General features: G+C 33.3%; 1 protein-coding gene and 1 non-coding gene across 2 annotated transcripts in view; both read left to right on the plus strand.

The window, feature by feature from the left end:
- The window catches only part of LOC111085930, a 17,530-nt gene extending 13,962 nt beyond the window's left edge, over window positions 1-3,568 (plus strand). Inside the window, exon 2 of the mRNA XM_022386825.1 lies at window positions 2,538-3,568. The gene's annotated coding sequence lies outside the window, so the exon portion shown is untranslated. The remainder of the gene's footprint in view (window positions 1-2,537) is intronic.
- A 3,673-nt stretch (window positions 3,569-7,241) lies between these two features.
- On the plus strand, window positions 7,242-7,323 carry Trnas-aga. Its single transcript has one exon. It is a non-coding gene; the product is annotated as a tRNA-Ser (tRNA).
- Window positions 7,324-7,582: the final 259 nt, after the last annotated feature.

A 7,582-nucleotide genomic window follows, 5' to 3' on the forward strand; every position in this document is an offset into this window, starting at 1 on the left:
ACCTTTGGTGATTAATAGTTTTTCTCTAAACTATTAACTTTACACCAAAATAACTGCCATAGACATAGACAGGGTGCTGTGCACTAGTACTGGGCCCAAGGACCTCTTGTTGATCCAGAGAATAGCTCAAGAATTTCCTGATTGGATGACATCCACAATATTACATGTCAATGCCACACTTTGTGTTGCGCCTGACATCATGTCGGAAACAAGTGCTCACACTACACCGTCTGTGTACTCATGATCGAGAATGAAACTGAAATCAATGATATCAATAAATTTTCAAAAGTGTCATTCAAAGTATATTCGTTAAGAATGTCCATGATACCAAAAGGTCTGGGTTTTTGTTCCATAACAGACTTTTATAGAAATTAAAACCATTTTCTTGTGTTAAAAGTACATATATTACAATTTTCGATGAAGACGTGCCATACTAGCTAGGAAAAACATGATCACTTCCTGATGGCATGGGTGAGTGCTGTTGCAATAATAATGCAGTTACCTTACTTTCGTGCTGAAATGCTATAAAATATAATTATGTGTGGCAAAAAAAAAAGGTCATTCTTAATTGACTGCTGCGGGCAGATTTTTATTTTTTAAAAACTCTGATGCGCAAGGTTCAAACTGACGGGCACAAGTGACCAGAAACATAAACTTTTTTCTTTTTGCCTAATAAACTGATAATATTACACTCTCATGTAGAGAATTAACTAACTAGAAATGACAAACATGTACAACAATAAAACATTTTTAGAAAGAAGTAAAAACATAATTAACTAATTGTAAAAATCACAGAGGAAAGCAATAAAGTAGAAATAAACATTATCATGAACATAATTTTATGATATTCATCACAGTAAACCATAACGTTTTAATCCCTCATATAGTTATGTTGTGTAGTTTTATAAGCTTAATCTTCTTCAAAGATCTTCAACACATTTTTGATGTAAGTAAACAGAAAGTCTATTATCATGGTTTTGGCACATAGATAATGTGTGTGGGGTTCCCTATCAGTTGGGAATCCTTTCTTGTAACCTGTAGTTATTCAAGACCTGTCTGATTTCAGATATTTGTGCTTTTTGTAACTAGATATTAATCTCTATTACTTGTGGCCAGTTGTGAATGAAATTATAGTAACAAGTGAATGATTTTCACTTGTTGTGGCTAGTTGTGAACGAAATTCTAGAAGCTAGTAAATAATCTTTATTCCTTGTGGCTACGTGAGAACGAAATTCTAGTAGCTAGTAAATAATCTACATTCCTTGTGGCTAGTGAATAATGTACGTTCCTTGTGGCTACGTGAGAACATGGCCAGTCATGAATAAAACTGTAGTAGCTAGTGACTAATCTACATTCCTTGTGGCTACGTGAGAACGATGTTCTAGTAGCTAGTGAATAATCTACGTTCCTTGTGGCTACGTGAGAACGTGGCTACGTGAGAACGAAATTCTAGTAGCTAGTAAATAATCTTTATTCCTTGTGGCTACGTGAGAACGAAATTCTAGTAGCTAGTAAATAATCTACATTCCTTGTGGCCAGTCATGAATAAAATTGTTTAATGCATGTGTCTATAATTAGTAGTTATCTAATTCCACTTATTGCCCAGCTCTGTTAGTAGTAGAGCTTATTAAATGTATTTTAGAAAAACAAAATTCTTGACTTAAATGTGAAACCCTAATTTAAGTCACAAAAAATATTCACCAAGGTTTCTGTATGTTTGTTTAAAAAAACATTTGATTAAGTTGATAGGTATGTTGTGAATAATAATAAGAAAATATTTCAGTTCAATTGATTTACAAAGATCATTAATATCTTTGGTCAGAGTATATAACAAAGTTTCCCAACACTTTCTTGTTGTTACAACATGTTTTTATATGTATACAATTAAAAGGAATACAGTGTTAAAATCATTATACAATAGATTTAAAACAAGGACTTGCCCTAAAAAGACTTTATATGTTTTGGTGTTCTATGACATCATCTGTACAGTTTTTTTAGGGCAAGCCCCTGTTTTAATAACTATGTATTGTGTAATGATTTTAACATTGTATTTCTTTTAATTGCATATATAGATGTTTTACACAAGTGTCATTTTAAATTATTTGACATACTTTTATTTAAAAAACAAACTTGCAGATGTTGTTTTTATGGTCAGTAATTTATTTTTGTGTATGTATTTCTATGAAAATGGTGACATGCCATCATTTAATATGCATTTTATTAATTTTAGTTGGCCAAATTATTTTATAGTGAAAGGTTCATGATAGATGTCAAAATGATAAGTTTTCATTGATTTCTGGCTAAGCCTCTTATGACTGATTTGTGTACGGAATTTTCACTTATTAGTCAATGGCCATTACTTGTTCAAAGAGAAACTAGTGGTAGCACAAGGAATAATTTGATGTCTTATGATTTTCTGTTGTAATATTTTTAAATTAATATTATTTTGATAATGCAATACTATAGAACTTAATTAGGCTTGATACATATTGGGTTTTAATAAGTATTCATTATTTCTTTTTTTTTTCTTCCTTAAGAGCAAGGATGCAAGTCCTTCTTCGACCAAACCACAAAGGAAAGTTAATACTGTAGGAAACTCTGAATTTCAGGTTAAATCTCATGGTATGAAGAGAGTAATGGACACAAGAAAGGCTGTTAAATGTATGAGATATACACATGTGAGTAAATCAACAGGAGACACTTTGATAAAAGATATTCATGACAGTTGAAGGACAACACTACCTTCTGTGAACTCTGCTCGTGAGAACAGAAACCAGGCCTCTGCACTCGCAGTAGTCACTCCTTTACTCTAGTGTACATCAGGCATATAGGTCTGCACGGCAATCAGATGCAAGAAGCATGTCAACTCCATTATTTAAACGTTCTTCATTATATGAAAATACAGCACCTTTGGGTTGAAAAGAAGTAAGGTTGTGTGACACTTTATGTGGCTAGTTGAAACAGATTTTCAACTTGATCTGGCAACAAAGATGGTAGTAGTTGTTCCCAGTACTACAGAAAGAGGTGTGTACATAGTCAAGAGTGTGGTGCTCTTAAAAAATGGTTATTTTGAACTAAGTGTTTCTGTCCTTAATCATGGGACAAGTGTACAGCATGGTTTTAGAGATCTAAATTTGAGATTTCAAATCTTCAATCAAATGTATGAAAAGAAAATATCACTTAAAAGAATTGACCATGATTTTATCTTTGCATAAAAAAATTCATGTATGTATATTTGTCACTGTAAAAGTGTATCATTCTGGTAGCAGTTAAAAACTGAACTGTTAACTTCTACAGCTTTGTACTGAGAATACATAATTTGTAATTGTGGTGCCCTTGAAATGACTAATAATTACCGTAGAAGTTTTATTTGATGTGGAAATCTGTGCTTTCACGCTAATTTTGTGAAGATTAAATAAAACATTCTGATATTAATTTCAAATTCACCAAAGATCCTCTCATTTAGAACAAGTGAAACGTGTTAGTGGAATTACATAGGTATAAAAAAAAATGAAATTTGTATTCAAATTGAAGTCCCATTGCTAAATAAACCTAAAAATTGTGTTCACTATGTATGTTTGTGATGGAGATCCATTTCTTCTGTTTTGATAAAGTACGTTTCTGCTCACGTGTTATAAATGGATAGATGAAAGTAATCAGTCATCATTTAACAAGCGACCAACAATAACCACCTAGATACCATCATTTGACTAGAATTTTGGCCAAAGGTACCAAACATCATAATTTATTGGTTATTTTAATTAATAAAATGCAGAATTTAAACCACAGATGTAAAACAGTTTGTCACTGTAGTACCATAGTAATCCTTTGGTGAATTTTTATAACATAGGAACCGTGTTTTTGTAATTATAAAATAGACAAGTGGCTGTCAAGAAAAACTAACAAAAAATACATGTACTTTTAAGAACATTTATAACTTTTAAACTTCGGTTTCCTTTTCTGTTCAATAAAAATAATGTCATTAAACAGCTTTGTTCAGTGACTTAAAATATCTTTCATAACCAATTTTTGAATTTGCAGTAAATTTTCTGTATTCGTATTAATTTCTGTGTTTATAATAGATGTATGTACAAACTTAATTTGCAGCTGTGTAGTAACTAACAAAAGAAGAAGAGAAAAATATACTTTCAAGAAATAAACTGTTAATGCTTCTAATTTAGCCAGCTCTTCGACTTTGTGGTGCTAAAAACTCGAAAATGTTCATTTCAATTTAAAAAGCTTTCCTTTATACATTTCAATGGCTTCTTTATCTTTAATATCAATGGATTCTTCATATGAATGAATATTAATTCAAAAACATAATTTTATGCTGCAACAAAAGATGTGTTTCTAACATGTTAAGGATAGCAACAATTATGCTATGTTAGAACAGAGTTGAAGATATTGTTTCTTACCAAATGAAGTATACAGTTGTTAATGATTACTGAAACAATTCTGATAACTGAGTGATTTGAAAAATTCTCTGCTAACATAAAGGTTTTAAAGTTATTTAAACACTTAAATTTATACTTTCTTTTTAATACTATCTTGCAACACTCTTAAAACGAATGTGAATTACTTATATTTAAAAAAAAAACACAATGAAAAGTTTTAAAGTAATTGTAATAAAACAACCAGTACTTCATTTGACAGAGTTCAAAGTATGAATATTTGTCGAAATATTGCAGTCGATAGGAATCATATCTGCACGGGAATATTCCAATATATTTCTAACCCATTGACCGTTTTCTATCACTTATTAATGTTTACTATGGTTATAAGAATTTCTAGATGTCGCAGCAAAAATTAATTAACCCTGTCGAGAATTTCAAAAGATCTGCTGTCTCTTATAGAGAAGATGTTTCGAGATATGATTTAACAGAACACCATAAAAAGTTGTAAATTGCATTAGAGCCACGGCAGTATACGGTTATGAGAGAAGTTTCCAGTTAATATTGTGTTAAATAGCACTTAACCACTTAAGTTGGAAAGTCATGGGATTATAGTTGTAGCCAGTGGTTAAATTGCGGGAATTTTTAATAGGTTGAACTCTCCATTTTTGGGCCTCCAGTTGAGCACCTTTTCAACATGTATTAGATGTCCTCTTCCGGACGGTGATCGTGGACTTTTTGCTTTTCTTCTGAAAAACTTAACGTACCTCAGGATCATTTTCTATTCTCTTTCCTCATTTACCTGCAAAACTGATTAAATATAGCTTTGAACACTCGTTATACATCATTTCCTACACTTAAGTTTTGGTTTCACACTCATCTTCGGTATTACAGACAAGCAAAAGTACCCGTCCCCACTGACGGGAAAAGTTTAAGTTAATCTATCAATTTAATTTATATTTCGTGGACTTTAGAAACTATAATTGTGTTGTACTCTTGGATTCACTCAGAGCCAAAGCTTTGAGCTACTTATACCGCCCGCCCGGAAAGCCCCCCCCCCACCCCCCAGTGGCACAGCGGTATGTCTGCGGACTTACAACGCTAGAAACTGGTTTTCGATACCCGTGGTGGGCAGAGCACAGATAGCCCACTGTGTAGCTTTGTGCTTAATTACAAACAAACAAACCACCCGAAAAGTAATTGTTGAGCATTTCAGTCGTGCTAAGAGCCGCTCAACAATAACAGACGGTAAATCTACAATTTTATTCTTTAAGTGACGTAACATTTTGAAATGTGAATGATAGTGTGATTTATTCTTAACAATTCAGGGTAGAATATCCTGCTTGCGAAATAAAGTTTGGCATCAACATTATTCATGCCTGTTCTCCAGTCATTTCAAAGGTGAATGTTGAGCTTTGCCTGCTTGCACAACTCCGAGTGCTGCACTCCGGAGGCGAGTGTCCCTCAAGGAGGAGTACTTAGCCCTATCCTGTTTATCGTGTATTTCAACGACATGCCTCTCAAAGAACCACTTGCTGCTCACAGTTCGCAGATAACGTTCCAATGTGGAAGAGTGCCCCAATCCCAACAGCAACAACATACAACCACAACTAAACGAAATGGAATTGTACTGAAATAAGTGGAGAATTAAAATTGATGTGCACAAAACACAAATCATGTTATTTAGAAAATCGTACAATACAAGCAAATTAATATCACAATTATATCTAGGTAGCAGCATCAGCAAAATTCTTAGGGATAACATTTGACTCAAAATTAAACTGGATACCACACATTAATAGCATAATACCTTAGTAGTCTGACTGAGCTTCACAAGAAAATATATTCAAAATTTACAGAAATCCATAAGACCAGTCGTAGAATATGCCTGTATAACATCGATAAATATCTGAAAAATACACATCAACAAACTACAGCAACCACGAACTATATTTAAAACTATATTTTAACGAAATCACTTAGAGTCCCTCTATCAACAAACTCAGTATTTCTCCAAAACTATTCAAACATGCCAACACTAACAGACAGACGCCTGTATAACTGCTTCAATATTATAATAAAAAATATTAATAAAAATTAACTGATGAACAAACTAGAAAGTTACATAATACATGATGAACCTAAGTACCTCTCCCCTCTTAACATCATAAATAAGAAATTTACAGGCCAAACAGTACTAGACTAACTGAACCCTAGAACTATATTGTGAAAACGGACTAATATTGCGATCATGCATGAGTGAAGTTAATGAAAATATACGAGATAATATTACACCATGAAGTGGACCATGGCACGAAAAGGATATGTTAATCAAAACAGCGGACAATGAACAAAATTTATGATACTGCAACAACGTAAAAAGGGTTATTACCTAGGATTCAGTGCGAACAAATAACAATTCGTGTGAGGGAGGAAGAGATCAACGCTGAACCTGACCCTCACTCGTCCAAAAACATGGACCAAATCCTGATGGTGAGAAAGAATCTGTTTGCACGGGTATTCAAACGGGGAACAGACGAACACTCGGACAAACACCACGGTTCGCAAATTGTATAAGATTATAGAGCTACTCATTCATTACCCATGGTTGGTATGCTCTGTAGTTTTAGCCTCGTGGTCGAGGAGAGGGCGTAACACGTTACTGGCCTAGCAGTCCTGGAATAAAATGACAGAGAGTGACAGAAAAGTTGAAGAAGTATGAAGTTATTGACATAATTCTTAGCTAAATTGGTAAATGACATGATGTTGGTATTAGTATAACCTTTAGCATGATCCAATTTTATTTCAATTCCTGTTAAGAAATAAACTTCATATAAAAAGTATCTTCACGCAGTCGTGGCCGAGTGGTTAAGGCGATGGACTAGAAATCCATTGGGATATTCCCGCGTAGGTTCGAATCCTACCGACTGCGAATGTTTAAATTTTCAAAACCTTGGCATAAATCGATTTAAAAACGTTATGAATTGATTTCACACGACAGAGTGTTCTTATCTTTTTTATTATATGTAAGACTTTCGTCACTAAGATGGACGACTGTGATGTTTGGACAAAGAGAAGATGGACGTCTGTGATGTTTGGATAAATATAAGATGGACGACTGTGATGTTTGGATAAATAGAAGATAGATGACTGTGATTTTTGGACAAAGAGAACATGAACAACTGTGATTC

This window comes from Limulus polyphemus, unplaced genomic scaffold (genome assembly GCF_000517525.1).
Source record: "Limulus polyphemus unplaced genomic scaffold, Limulus_polyphemus-2.1.2 Scaffold722, whole genome shotgun sequence".
Lineage (NCBI taxonomy): Eukaryota > Metazoa > Arthropoda > Merostomata > Xiphosura > Limulidae > Limulus > Limulus polyphemus.